Source organism: Mastigoproctus giganteus, chromosome 1, assembly GCF_048544385.1.
Source record: "Mastigoproctus giganteus isolate SK-2022 chromosome 1, ASM4854438v1, whole genome shotgun sequence".
Classification (NCBI taxonomy): Eukaryota; Metazoa; Arthropoda; class Arachnida; order Uropygi; family Thelyphonidae; genus Mastigoproctus; species Mastigoproctus giganteus.
This window is the reverse complement of record NC_143575.1, coordinates 194,428,323-194,443,645: the sequence shown is the minus strand read 5'-3', so window position 1 is coordinate 194,443,645 and position 15,323 is coordinate 194,428,323.

Genomic DNA, 15,323 nt, shown 5'->3' with positions numbered 1-15,323 from the left:
GGTGTGCACTTCGATGTCATTAAAGTGCCATCAAAGAAAGAAAGAAGGTGTCACCAATGTCACTTGACCAACTTATGAACTTCAGCGAAAGGAAGTTTTAATTCAATTTGAGATATTAATAAATTTCAATGTTGTAAATGAAACAAATTAAGTAAATGTTTTCTCTCAATAAATGAAACAAGTGATATCTTTAAAACGTTTAATTACGTTGAAATTTTGTAATATTAATTGATGTCAATATAATAACTGAAAGAATAGGTCATAATTAAATGAAGAGAGCTTTAATTCGATTGGTTACTCACATTAACAGGTTGAAAGGGACAGTCCAGTCCGACAGCTGAAGGATTGAGCGAATGCGGTGCAGGAGTTAAATATCATGAGAAATTTGTACGAAATAAGTGGTTTGGGCGAATTGAGTACAGTAATTAAATTAGGGACAGCTGCAAATTCCCGAATTTGGATTGGATCTGTAGTAGATCTAAGCATCCAGCCATTGTGATGCATGAAGCAGTTCCGACTACGCATGTAAGTTGACTATAAAATAAATATGTTAAAGATAATATACTTTTTCCTACTGAATAATATAAGATATAAAAAAAAGTGTTAATGCGTTTCTTAATGTTTTTTTCCTTAATCATTAAGAAAAAAAACATTAAAAATATATTAAAAATTTCTTGTTTTTTTAAGGAAAATAAAAGGATTTGTATGTATGCCGAATTCATCGTAATGTGCCTTTTTTCAGTACTGTAGTTGTAGTTTTTATATAGCATTAAATCTTGATAAAAACAATAAAAAATAAATTATTTCGTTTTTCTTTCTAATTTTTTTTTGGGGGGGGGGGTGTTTAACGAGGGGGAATACATAACTTTATCAAAGAAACTTAACAGGTGGCTGTAAACTTTGGGAACCACTGATTTGTAGGAAAGGAATAGAATTTCAACGGAACGATAATCTGAATACTGTGTTTAAATATTTGAAGCCTGGTGTAGTAGCAATCGCGTTGATTTGGATATACGTTGTCATAAAGAATGTATGTCGAAATTTAAATAAAGCTCTAATGAAGAGTATTGCACATTAAATATTGGACATAAATACGGGGAACAACTTTTCTATCCTTGTTTATAATTAAGATGTAATTGGCCTTTATATTTATTGTATTCTTCTAGAATGCATCGTTGTGAAAACTGCAAATATTGCAATGTGTTTTTCGAGGTGACGTGCTAATTGCAAGGTGACGTGGTAGCTGTATCATATTCCTACTATGCGGCGAAACTATTCAAATCAAGACGGGGTACAGGTGAAAGCTTTTCAAGGTCTTGGCTTTTATTATAATCCTAGTATATCCTCCGAGTTTCTAGCTGCTAGCCTCATTGGAGGAATGGTTGGTATGACAACACTATTTGAGCTGTCCTTGGTTTTTCCACGGAATCGATCTGAGTTTTATAGGTTAACGTATAACTACCGACTTGAAATTGCAGGATATAATTTATTGGATATTTTGCGATTATTTTCTCACCTTAATGACGAAGTCATCCTTATAATTTGGTTAGATTGCATCAGACTGGGATTCATGCATAGGCGCCTTTTTTAAATCCTGCACTTTCCATCAACTTGCTTAGACGATCCGAGAGACAACGGCCTAACTCCAATATCCAACACATGTTAAAGATGAAAGATGCAGCTGTCATAATTTTGTCAATTTGCTCTGCGAGTAATAGGCCTATTTAGCAGTGATAAATTGTCACATATGCACTGTCTGGCCACTGTAAAAAAAAAAACGGATTGCATTTAAGCCAATGAATGCAATCATTTGCCTTCAATTTCTTAAGAGGAGAGAATGCGGCATGCGGCATGTGACGTTAGAAAGGGATCTCGATAAAGATGTTTATGGATGTGACAACCATCTTTTACAATTGGGAAAGTATCTCACCTGCTTCAAATAAGGTGTTATCCGGGGCGTGTTAAAATGGAAGCCAGAAAACGACCGCATCCAGGCGTCAGCTCTCAGTGATAACGAAATGAATAGTATCAATGGGACGTTTACATATAGTTGAGAGGCCACAAAATGAATACTGAGTTACTGGAACCGTTTATTATTATTATTATTTCTCCCTGATTGGGGTTCCACCTCGTGACGGGTATTGCTACTAAGTACACAGGGTGGTTGTTGTTATGTCTGGTGTTACTGTTGGTCGAGGAATTATTATTATTGTTATTATTGTTTTTCATGTAATGGAAGGGGGAACGGTAGTTTCTTGACACTGCCCTGGGTACGATCATCCTTGCGCGTCCATCTGGTTCTACAATATAAAAGATAGTTACTCTTGTTAGCTGTTCCGAATAGCTAGTAAATATTTAAGTATTCGAAAATATAAAAATGAATAAAATAACTTTGAGATCAAGGCGGAAAAGCGACCCACTAATTCAGCCACTTTTTACACCATGACTAAGTTGTTAGTCTGTCTTGAAGAAGCGCCATAGTTTTTTATCCAATAAAACATGCAAACTAACCATATAATATGTGCTACTTATAGAAGCCATTTACAATATGCTAATATCACATAGCTTTAGTTGCTTTGAAACAAGAAAAAAAAAAAAAAAAAAATTCTCTCATCAATATGGTAGCAACTTGGTGAAGACAATTAAGTTCATACTACACTGTTATACGTAGTACGGAATTATAAATTCTCCCCACACCAAATTGTTGAATGGGTTCCACGTGATCTCTAACAACCATACAAATTCAGCCGTCGCGTTCCCTAACTCCGCGGCTTCCTCGCCGTCGTGGCGGACCTGGTGGTATGCAGGGCCGACTCAAAGGTATATTGCACCTTTAAGTTACATTGACTGATGGCGTCCCCTCCCACCGATGCATAGATTTTTATTTTTTAGAATAATTAATTTTATCAATTTGCGCCAAGGTTTAGGGGGCGTTAGCACCCCTAAACCTTGGCGCCCCTAGGCCAGTGCCTACTCGGCCTTACCCTGGTGGTATGGCAGCTTTACCACTGGTTACACGTTCACCCTGATGAGACTGGATTCTTCTAGGACGATAGATAATGCTACTAGTTTTGAGATAAAAGTACACATTTGGCGCGGGAGGAGTTGGTTAGGTTAAGTTAAGTGTGTGTTAAACGCCAAAGCAACTAAGACTATGGAGGAGACAGTATATTGTGTCTATAATTGCATATATCTTTGGTCGGTTTGCTGTTTGCTGGACGAAAAGCCCAAATTTCATGAAGGGAAAAAATGTAAGCCTTGTCTGAAACAGATTAATTCATCCAAGTTGTGAAAAGAGCCTATAAAAATTTCTCGCATCATTGACTGGATTTAAACTCAGGCGTTCTCCAGATGGTATAGATTCTATAGAAGGGCGTTGATTATAATCCTTGTGCTATCGGGAGGGCTAGCGCAGGATAAACACACGGAATCTTTACATCCAGATCTCAATTCAAGTAAGCTTCGTTACTTGGGACGAAATGGAATGCTCGTACAACTTATGACCTCAGATTCTATGGAAGAACGTGCCAGTCAGTGCAGTAATCGGACGCACGATGGCTCTAAGCGCTATGTGGAATTGGACATAGTAACCTTGCCAACCATTACATATTTTTAATCGTTTTATAACTGAATATTAAAATAAAGTTTTCCAGAAAAAATAGTAACTTTTTTTAAAGTTCACTCCAGACCCTTGATACGCTACTGTCAAAAGACATGGCTTATCAGGAACTGGCAAAGGACATGAAGAAAAGATAGAGGTTTAGTATGAAATTCAAATGTTTTTACTACTTTTCAGACCTCGCATCATCTGATTCAATATCGCCACTTTGGTGATATTGCACCTGGATGAGAATCATCTGCCACTTATCCTCTTGTCGACCTACCATATACCACCTGTCTACCAACTATGTCATCAACTAGTTTAATAGTTTCACAGTCAGTGGTGTCGAAAGGTGCGAGAGAATTGTGCCCTGTCTTAGCTTAATGTTATTCAGAAATGATTAAAACAGAGGCCAGGTGTAATTGCATCCGCGGAATCCCCTCTCTCTTGACGCCGCTGTTCTTAGCATACTTATGATCTCAGCCAGAATTTAAACACATTTTACCAATATGTTATTTGCATAATATCTTTATATCTTTACTAATAAAACTCTTATTATCTGCTCAATTTGCCATTCTATATTTCTTATGTTTTTTGTTGTTGTCGCTGTTGTTGTTTTTGTTCAAAATCGGTTTCTTATATGTCCCTCCAGTTCCTTTGTTTCACTATCGCTTTCATACTCCATATGTGTTTCCGATACCCCTACCTGATGCAGAGAGAGAGAGAGAGAGATGCGAGAAGTAGCCTTGGTAAATCACGTGACCCTGACATTTACTAATACCCTACCGCTACTGCTATGTTCAAGGTTTCCATTTCCCATTCCCTTACCACCTCTTCTCTGACCCAGATATTGACTTTCCCCTTCATTCATGACCTCGAAATGCCGGCTACGACCTTGAATAGAACAGTAACGACCTTCAGACGTTACCTGTGAACGAAAGAGTAACTCAACACTTTCACTTCCGTAATAAATGTTTGAATAGCAGGAGTTCTCCCTGGCCTTGCATGTTCTCTTGCCACGCGATTCTGACGACAGAGGACACCCTCTCTAATATCAAACGCACGTTCATTTTGTAAACAGTTTGCCATGTAAAACAGTGTACAGTACTGTAATTTACAGTGAATATTGTAAATAAATTCCACATTTAATAATAATATATCTATGATGATGAAATATCAAAATATGGTAAAACCCATAATGATTTTAATTAATTAATTAAATAAAATAGTGAACACAAAGTTTAAAATATTTATTTAACTTTTATTTTTTTTAATTATTAACAACCAAAGTTGGGGGGGGGGGGTGAGAGAGAGTTGCAAATTAGTACAGGTGATCCCGAGAAAATCGTTACATAGTTAAAACTACTGTTGCACTTATCAAGCAAAAAATTTATACTTTTACAAATAGTCATAGATAGAAGCAACCATGGGGGAATTAGGAGGATGAAGCCCCGCCAAGGACGTTTTGTCTGTACAGTACTATATAATTGTACTTCACGTGTTGACGCTTGCAATGTAGAAAGTACATACCCCCCCCACCCCCACAAGCAAAACTTATGGGTGCTCTACTGCAAATCGATCTATCGCAACCCAAATCCAATACCTCGAAGAAGTGGTCAACAATAAAAAATACAGGAAGGGATTCCTCGTCGAACTGAAAATGTAGAACTGTGCTTTGTTGCCTTCCAATCTGGATTTATGTAACATGGTTTTTCTCATGTGTATCTCTTTCGTAAATATGTACTGTAAACTCCTGGCACCACCATGCCGTGACGGGACTAATTGTATGTATATCATGCTGCAATTAAAGATTCTGTTCTATTCAAAATTTTTTAAGGGGATAGGGGTTGAGGATCACAACTGCTACTTTGTCCTACAGAAAATTGCAGTTTTTTTTTTTTTTTTTTTTGATTGAGCCTCTTTGAGGTAGAGCTGAACCCAGCAGTCACTCCCCACTGAGGGCGCTCCTTCTGTCGTAAGACCGATTTGTAAAGAAAATGAATTATCCATTGATCAGTTCTGTTTTTTAATTTTATTATTATAGAGAAATTAGAAAGGGTAAATATTCTTTCATATTTTGCTTTTGAATATCTCGCAAATTATATCATTATTAATTAATTAATCACCAACTAAAATACCCCTGCGCATAGTATAACAATCAAAGTTATGTGTAGGTTTTTAGTAACTAGTTTAGTTCCACATGTGCATTATGTCTTTCAATCAAACAGATAAGCTCTCTGTGTTCAAATTAAAACGTTACTCGTTAAGCGAAATAGTATGTATTTAGCGCAAAGCAACTAAAGTTTGAGGCGGTAGTATATTGTGTCTGTAATTGCGTGTAAACAGATTTTTCATCCAGCAAACCCACCAAATTTGGTGGGTTTGCTGGATGAAAAATCCCGTGCAACCATCGCCTGGGACTTACTAACCCAGCCAATTTTTTTAAAAAAAGCACATAAAAATTCCTCACGTCATTTAATAGATTCAAATTCGGGCCTTCACCAGGTGTAAGAGGAGAGTGACTATAACCGCTGTGCTATCCGCGAGAGCTGAATGTGTTATGAAAGTTATAAACATTTAAATGTATTTTAAATTCGTTATTGCAAACAAAAAGTATTTATTAGACCATACTTTATTAATGCAGAGCTCTGTGTAGATAATACATATATTAGAGAAAGAATATAACAAACATTTTTGTCTACACTAACGGATTGTTGGAGCATACTGTACTTTCATTTGAAATTGTGAAAGTGGATACTGAATAAATTTAAAGAAGAATTGGACAATTTATTTAGAAGGGACGGACAAATGAAGTGGCTAATTTTTTTTTTTTTTTATTGGTTGATACTATATAAGATTTCTTTCTTGCTTACATCATTTTGTCACTACTAATAAAAAATTAATATTAATATTTGTGTTGCTTTTTTTTTCGACTAGGGGACCAATATAAAAAATTGCTGCCATTACCAATTCCTAGTGCTGCAGCCAATATCCAGTTACTCATAAGAAAGCATGATCTTTGCAAGCTAAGGCTGAAATTTTCAATGTTTATCCCTGTGTGCCTTGTTGATATTTATGGTAAATTTTAAACTAACAAGGAATTAGAGCCGTTTAAATTAAGGCGAAAAATCAGGGGGTGGGGACAGTGATTGCAACGCGTGTAACGGCTTCGGTGATATCTGGCATGAGCTGATTGACAGCTTAATTCCATTTGCAGAGTGTTGGCTGGTATTAAGGAATACACTCTGGGCTTGTCATAATTTTTTAAGTGCTTGGACGCAAAAAAGATAATGTATTAAAAGGAGTAATACTTTTATCATTTTTCGAGTCTAAAAGTTGACGTCTAGATGCAGCCACTTCCATGTGCCACATCTTCATTGGTGTGCCTCACAAGTACACAGTGGTTAATCATCATCATTTCGCACCATGTAGAAAAAGCTCGGGCCCGCATCTCGTCAAAGATAGGAACCTACATGTCCTCCTACATAAGCAAAATTTCTGGGTGCACCACTACAAATCGATCTATTGCGACCCAAGTTTTATATATATATATATATATATATATATATATATATATATATATATATATTTTTTTTTTTTTAAGGGTATGACGGCTGAGGATCAAAGCCACTACTTTGTCCTTTTTTTTTTCTTCTTTCTTTCTTTTTTGATTGAGCCTCTTTGAGGTAGAGTGAATCCGGCAGTCACAAGAATTTTTACAGGCTTTTTCACAATATGGCTGACTCAATCACTCTGGTGCAAGGGCAGCATGCCTCCCCCCCATCCTGTATATATCACTTTGAGTTCATACATGTACACTGTCAATGTATCAGTTTTTTGGGTTTTTTGCCTCAATGGTGTTTAGCACAGCGTAGACAGACAAGTGTTTTCATGGTACCATGCAATTGAGAAAGGTTTCTACTCAGAGGCGGATTTAACGGCGGGCGCACCGGGCGCGCGCCCTGGGCCCCGACTTCTGAAGGGCCCACGCACCACCCCAACAAATTAGTTGAACATATTAGTTCAAAACTTTGTGATTATTATTATGCTATTATTAATTATATTATACATATATTATATTAAAATTTTATTGGAAATAAAACATTAATAGTACATAATATTTTTTATTTATTTGAAAAAATGGTTAACATGTATTTATTTTTATTTTCCCTGTCTCTCTCTTTTTTTTAAGGGGCCCAATATTTTCTTCAGCGCCCGGGGCCTCAACCGACCTTAATCCGCCCCTGTTTCTACTTGTGATATTGACTGCATCACTTTTGTTTTAGAAAAAAATGTATTCGTTTAAAATCAGAAGTGATTTGCATTTACAATATATAATACAATTAAATGCACCCGAAATTCATAAGTCGGTGTAAACTCATGTATAGTGTTCTATATGAATTTTCACTGCCTTGCCCAGCTGTAGATTTAAGATCGCGAAAGCTTAACCAAAAGAAGATACATTGTGGGGGGGGGGGTAATTTTAATTATTCTTTCTTATTGATATATTTTTTTTATTATAGAGAATTATTTTAGAGACCTTATTTTAATCTATCCCTTAGCTATTTCTTTCCCCCTTTTCCTTGGAACCATAAAGGCTGTTGTTGTTATTTTCTTTATTCCTTTAAACAGGGGGGGGGGGTCATAACTTCTCTTCCAAGGCCCACACGCTACCTGCTGCATAATATATTATTCCCTTAATTTTATCCTGTTTGCTCATCAGAAGATCCAAGTACTGAGGACTTTATTTTATTATTTTTTCTCTTTATATTAGCTTCCTAGCTTGGATAGTTCGTACTACTAATTATAGCTCTGAGATCAGTTTATTAAAAGAAACAAGGGGAATTAACATAACAAGTATTTATTTACCATTGTATAAGGATTATTTACACATTCATCATTATTCATAATATCAAAACTTTACAACACAGTAATTATCATATACATGAAAAGGTGTCGTCCCTTAATTACTCTTCTTAAACAATCCATAAACTTCCACTATGTTTCATTATAAATTCTTAAATATTTTATCCTATACATATGGTCATATATATATATATATATATATCCTTTTCAACATATATAGAATAACTCCAATAATATTTCACTCTCTCTCTTACATACTTTAAGGAGGAGATTTCTATCGAATACAATTAACTCCGTTAATATCAATTAGGCAATTCCTGAAACCCACTGTTTTACTTTTAACACATTTCTTTAAAATTTCTCATCAATACCTCTAGTCACAGATGAGTAACATTCACTCACTCTCTCTCTATTTCTATTATATCTTATTCCTATCTTTACAAATTAGTATTCTACACGTTACAATACTTCTAAAACTGTCCTGCCCAATTTTCTCCCATGGATTTCTTTACAACCCCGTTCTCGTTAGTAACATTCACTAAGCTGACTTACTTGGTATCTTTCTCTACCACCTGGATGAGTTTCCTATCCTTCAGGTCTTCCTTCGATTTCTTCCCTGATCTGCTGGGCTTACGGCTCTTTTCTGTCTCCACGTTGACCTTCCCACACTCAGGACTTCCTCCAGGTCATTCTGCCTTTCGCTATTAGTTTTCCCACTATACTATCATTTTACGGAACTTTCTATATGCGTTCCCCGCACTCCCAAAAATATCTTTCCGCCACTCTCACGCCTCTCCGGGATTCTCCTCCGGATCTTTCCCTTCCAGGCTTCGGGACTCTGGCTCCCTCTTCTCCTTGCATCAGAGTTTTTGTTTACAACACTCCCTTATTTTTCGTCCAATCATAGCTTTCTCTCCCTCTTCATCTTTAGCTTCATTTGCTCATTTTTTCTTTCGCGTCGTCCCGACCTGCGTCTGGTAGGTCGAGCTCCCTTCTTTGTGTTGACAACATCCGGGCTCTAACCAATCTGTAGAACTATCTTTGGGATGCCCGCTACCACTTACCTCTTCCTTCACGCTTCCTTCCAAGACACCGCCTGTGAAATTTGTGAGAGTGCCTCCCGTGTCGGCCTGTTTGTACTTTGTTTACAGCGCGGACACGGTGAGCTCTCTGATCTGGGTCTTCCCTTTGGACGGAGTCGGAACCACTTTAGGGGTGTGGGCGTTCTTTTGTCCCCCCGCTACCGTCAGCAGGCCACAGCCCTATTTTTTCTGTAGGCAGGAACTGCGTCAAACTGGCCTACCCATTGTATCATAGTCTGGTCAGCGTCCCTCCTGCTGCTACGATAATCTCTCACTTTCGAAGTGTAAACAGACCAGCAATTCTGCTGAGTGCTTGACTGTTTTTAACTTAGTTATTTATTAAAATTTGATAATTTATAAATTCCTAAAAATAAGTGTAAGAATAGTTCTTACAACATAAATAGTTCTTCTACACATTGGCTTTAAAATTAGATTACTTTATAATGCTTGTTTTAAAATTTAAACTATTGGTGGTACTTTTCCCAAGGTCATGAAACCGATAGCACAATAACGTATTATTTAAACATAATATATATTTATTTATATTTTTTATTGTTACTTTTTTTAACTTTATACAGCAAAATGAATGAGCGCGAGGTGGGTGGCGTTGCTGTGCAATCGCATATCAATTAAATTGTGCTCTGTAGTGAACACAATAAAAATGTAGTATTTTTAATCTTTCTGTAGTATTAAAAACAAGTTTGTCAAGTGAAGAGTCTACGGAACATTACTTATTCATTAAAAGGTAGGTTGAACGTTTTTCTCTAATATTAAAGTGTTTTCTGGCCCAGTCGTTATATTTAGGCTTAACACTGAATCGTGGAAATATAAATCAAGCTACCTATTACGAAACAGAGTGAAATATTAATAACAGTAGTAATGGTATCGCGCTTAAAGAATGAAAGTAAGTTCCTCGTGAACTTCGATACCAAATTTTCTGATGATGCATTCGACTATAAATCGAGTTTCGATCCATGGGAAACCACCATCCCCCGCATCTTTTATACAGAAAAATTGAAGGTATTGCTAACTCGCCAAAAATGGCAAAATGATTACAGTCTGGGGATCTCTTAATAAAAAAAAAGCTCAAAAAAAAAAAAAAAAAATCCAAGAAGCAGCTGAAAGTAACAAAGTTTGCAGAATTAACAGTTACAGTGTTGTCTTGTTTCTGCACGACTCAGAATTCATCAAAAGGAATATCAGAATGGGATTTGCTGTTAGTGAGGATGAGATAATACAACTAGGTGACCAACTCGTTGTATATGTAAAGCGAATTATTATTATTAGCCATATGGTGCAAGGAAGCCTGAGACTTATGCTGTACCACCCAAAAAAAAATTTCTCAGTTACCCTGAGACTTATGCTGCACCAGGCAAAAAAAAAATTCTCAGTTACCCTGAGAGAGAGAGAGAGCGAGAGAGAGAGAGTGTGTCTGCCCTGTGTCGCGCAGAGAGCACCAGAAGGTTATTTAAACTAAACTTTGCCCGTTCATTCCAAATCATTCCAAATCCGATAAGTTGTTTTAAATGCCAGAGTTTCGATCGTTCTAAAAATGCTTGCAGATGAAATTCTACCTGCCACAATGCGCCCAAAGGAACATAATCAAACAAACTGCACTGCGGAGGAACATTGCTGCCCCGATTGTGAAGGAGGCCATCCCGCTTATTCAAAAAACTACAATACGTGGAAAGTAAAGAAACAAATACAGATTATAAAGCAGAAAACAAAGCAACATATGATAGAACATAATGGGTACAAACACCTTAAATACCTCGATAGCAAAGAAACAGGTCTGTATCGTCTCAGGCAAAGACAAAGCTGCTCAACAAAGTTGCTGCTCAGACTTCAAGTCAAAGTCAAAGTATTTTATTATTTTTTGGCGGGCTCCAAGGTTTCCCCTATTCACCGCTGAAAGTAATCTCTACATTGGGTACAATTTATAATGATTAATTGTACATAAAAGTACAATGATTAGTTATACATAAAAGTACAATGATTAGTTATACATAAAAGTACAATGATTAGTTATACATAAAAGTACAATGATTAGTTATACATAAAAAGACTATATACAGTGGTGGTACATAAAAAGACTATATACAATGATGGTACATAAAAAGACTATATACAATGATGGTACATAAAAGACTATATACAATGATGGTACATAACTAAATACTGGGCTTCGGAGTCCAGCAGACTGATCAATACATCAGGTAAGAGTAATCCAAAGAAACAGTCTAGCATTTTACTGAACCTCAGGAGCAAGAATTCTTTTCCTCCGTTTAAACAATTTCTCTGCATAAGTGGAGAAGGCAGTATAATATTCAGAACAGTTAATCAATCTTGGCAGTTCAGAGCAGTCAAATACATTTGTGAGTAGTTGAAAGTCCAGTCTTAAATCATCGTACAGAGGACAATGAAACACGAGGTGCTCGACAGTTTCTTGAGCACCACAACTACAGAGAGGAGTGTTACTTAATCCTAGTGAGAACAATTTAAAGTTAAGACTTCCACCAGACTGATGTCACAATTCCGCCAAATACGCTCATAAGCCAAAACATTATAACTGCCCTGTTTTCACGAGTGGACGCCTTCCACAGTGACGCCACTGACCGGCGCAGCATATATAGTGACAAAACGGGTAGTGCCTGTAATTTCATCAGTGCGAAGTCCGTGCAGTGGGGAAATGGAGGACCTGATGGAATTTGAAAGGGGAGCGAGTTGCTCTAGGAAGATGGGGCCAGCATCTCATGTGGGGACATGTGTTTTTGTAAAGGGCGGCTCCTAGAAGTTCAGTTCAGTCCTCAGTTCAACTCCGCCTAGTTTGGGCCAGATATGTGAGTGACATAGGTTTGTGTGTGTTCTGTTGTTGTGTCTGGCCGCTTGGCTACACAGAAGCATCAGAGGCCAGCATCTCAGCAATAGCAAACATTTTTGGCTGTTCGAGGGCTGCCGTAGTGAAGGTATGGAGGGAAGGGTCCAAAGAGGAACCATCTCCTGACCGCCAAATTCCTCCGACATCAATGCTATCGAACGAATATCGAATCGTAACATTCCAGTCCACGCCAGCGTCTCGGTCTGTTGCCGAATTCCAAGATGTCCTTCTGTCCAGTTGGCCCTTTCGTTGTCTCGTGGAGTCGATGCCATGCCGGGTGTAAGCAGTTATCACGACAAAAGGCAGCCCAACACACTATTAGGTAGGTGGTCATAATGTTTTGATTCACGAGTGTAAGTCAATCTCTGATTGGGTGGAAATAATCTCTGCTTCTTTACGGCATAAAAATAGACAATATAGAGACCAGACATATAATATTTCCCTTACTATTAAACTATCTTGTTCTTCTGTAATAGTTAATACAAAATTGAGAGATACAGAAACTTCCATGGAAGCGCACGACATGCAACTAATATGAACATCGATTACAAACTCAGTCAAGAAGAATCAGTACCAAAGATTCAGCTTGAAGATGATATGGACACAGAGAGGCCAGTATTTGCGAAAAAAAGATAAAAAGAAAAAAGGCTAACTTGGAGAGAAAAAAAAAAAGTCAGAATCATCATGCTCCAAATCCAAATTATGCATAATACTGTATTATACAATGGAATTTGAAAGGCTTTCTTCCCAATTTTGATGATATCCAAGAATTAATTAACTGCAGGTTTGTCTAAAGTAGACACCGAGTCCCACAAGTCTCCTCTTTAATAAAATACTTCAGACCCCTCTGAAGTGATAGGAAATTCTTAGTAATTCAAAAATCCCATCTAGGCAAATCCCTCTTCAGTCCTACAATCAAGCTGTGTCCATACGCTTAAACATTAACCTCACATTTATGCTCATGTCATTTTATCTTCGGCGAAATGAATCTTATTCAAGCAAAGGTCTTGGAAGACCAATTAAATTTGCTCCCCCATCTGCATTTTGGAAAATTTAATATACATCTATTATAGGGATCAACCAAATTAGATGGGCGAAAAAGAACGGTAGAAAGATTGCTTTATACACAAAATCTAACCATACTTAATGCTGGTTCAAGTTCGCATGTATGTTTCAATACTGGCACAACTTGAGCAATAGATCTGTCCGTTCTATTACCCTAAATCAAAACATAAAATGGACAATTCCAAATGAACCTCTTAGTGGTGATCACTTTCCAATAATTTGCAGTCTACAAATCAAATGTTCCTCGGATCAACTCATGTAACAAATGGAAATTCCCTCAAGATGATTGAGCTAAGTGTAAAAAACTCATCTCTCTTAATGAAAATTTTATTTAACAGCAGCCCATAGATAATGTCATGTCTCACATTCTTACAGCTGAAAGTACTGCTGGCTGATTATTCATCGTCAAACCTTTATACTTAAAACCAACTCCTTGTGGAATAAAGGGTATGCAGGGGCGTGCAGAGGAGTGGGGATGGATGCGACGTAACTCGGGCCTCAACTATAACATAGTTTATGGCTATAACGTATTAAATGTTAACTCTTGATTTTTTAAGGAGTCCTTATGTGCTGTAATGTAATAACTAGATCGTATGTATAGCTTAGCTTAGCTTAATTTTCAGCACTCACCTCATAGTAATCCGCTTAGCTGGTGGAGAGTTTTACTACATACATAGTGGTTATAGGATTTTAATAACTTACAGGGATTATGGGTTTAAAACTAAGTTATGGGCTATAAAAATTTTTTTAAGAAAGGAAAGTGCACCTTCCATTCTACGGTTGCCTAATTAAATTAAATTAAATGAAGAAAATTAGAAGCTAATAGTCGCGCACGAGCGACTTTCGAAATTCGTCTTCAGTTAGCTATAGCGGGGGGGGGGGAAGAAAGCGCGCTTGTGTTATATACGGGTTTGGTTCCCGAAATACATTTCAGTGCACGTGGAAACTTAATACGTACTAAATTCCAAATGGGGGAGAAACTGAAAGTGAATTGAAGAAAAAGAAATTGAAGGTGAGTGCTGAAAATTAAGCTAAGCTATACATACGATCTAATTAAATGTTAACTTAAATGACTGTAACATAGTTTAACAAAAGGAGGGGGAACTGACTATACTTACCCACAGATGCCATGTACTGGGTGTAAGAAAGGTAAAAAAAAATAATAATAATAAAATAAATAAATAATAATAATGCCTGATATTTGTTTCGCAGACATTCAACTACTGTACTTACAATCTCATAAATTACAAGTTCAGGAAGAAAGCCCGTCAAGCTATAAAATAAGTAAATTTGCCTGAACCATTAACAGAAATCTTAATTCAGTTTGGAAAAAGATGAGAAAACTTAACGGCAAGTTTTCTCCAGCTTAAACTCCAACTGTTTTCTGGAATGGAAAAATACTGTCTTCTTCAAAGATTGCAGACGACTTGGGCATCTGCAATAAAAGCTATTCTATTAGAACTTCCAAAGAATAAAAACCTTAACAGAACGGTGTAAGCTTAATTTTAATACTGCTCATTCCTTCTCGTATAATCAACCTTTTTCATTCTCCAATCTTTGCCATGCTATACTTAGAGCCCATAAGAGTGCTCCTGGACTTGATGGAACTTTCTGTTTAATGTTGCAATATCTTGATGGAAACTCATGGCATATTCATCGGAATTTTTCCAATCAAATATTCCAGAAACATTTCTGTCAAATTTTAGCACCGCCCAATTGTGGTAGCTTTTCCAAAACCTGGAAAAGTTCCGACCAAATCCGTATCATCCAAAATTTCATATAAATAATCTCCCTCATCAGTGCCTTGGTAAAGTATTTGTGGAAATGAGGC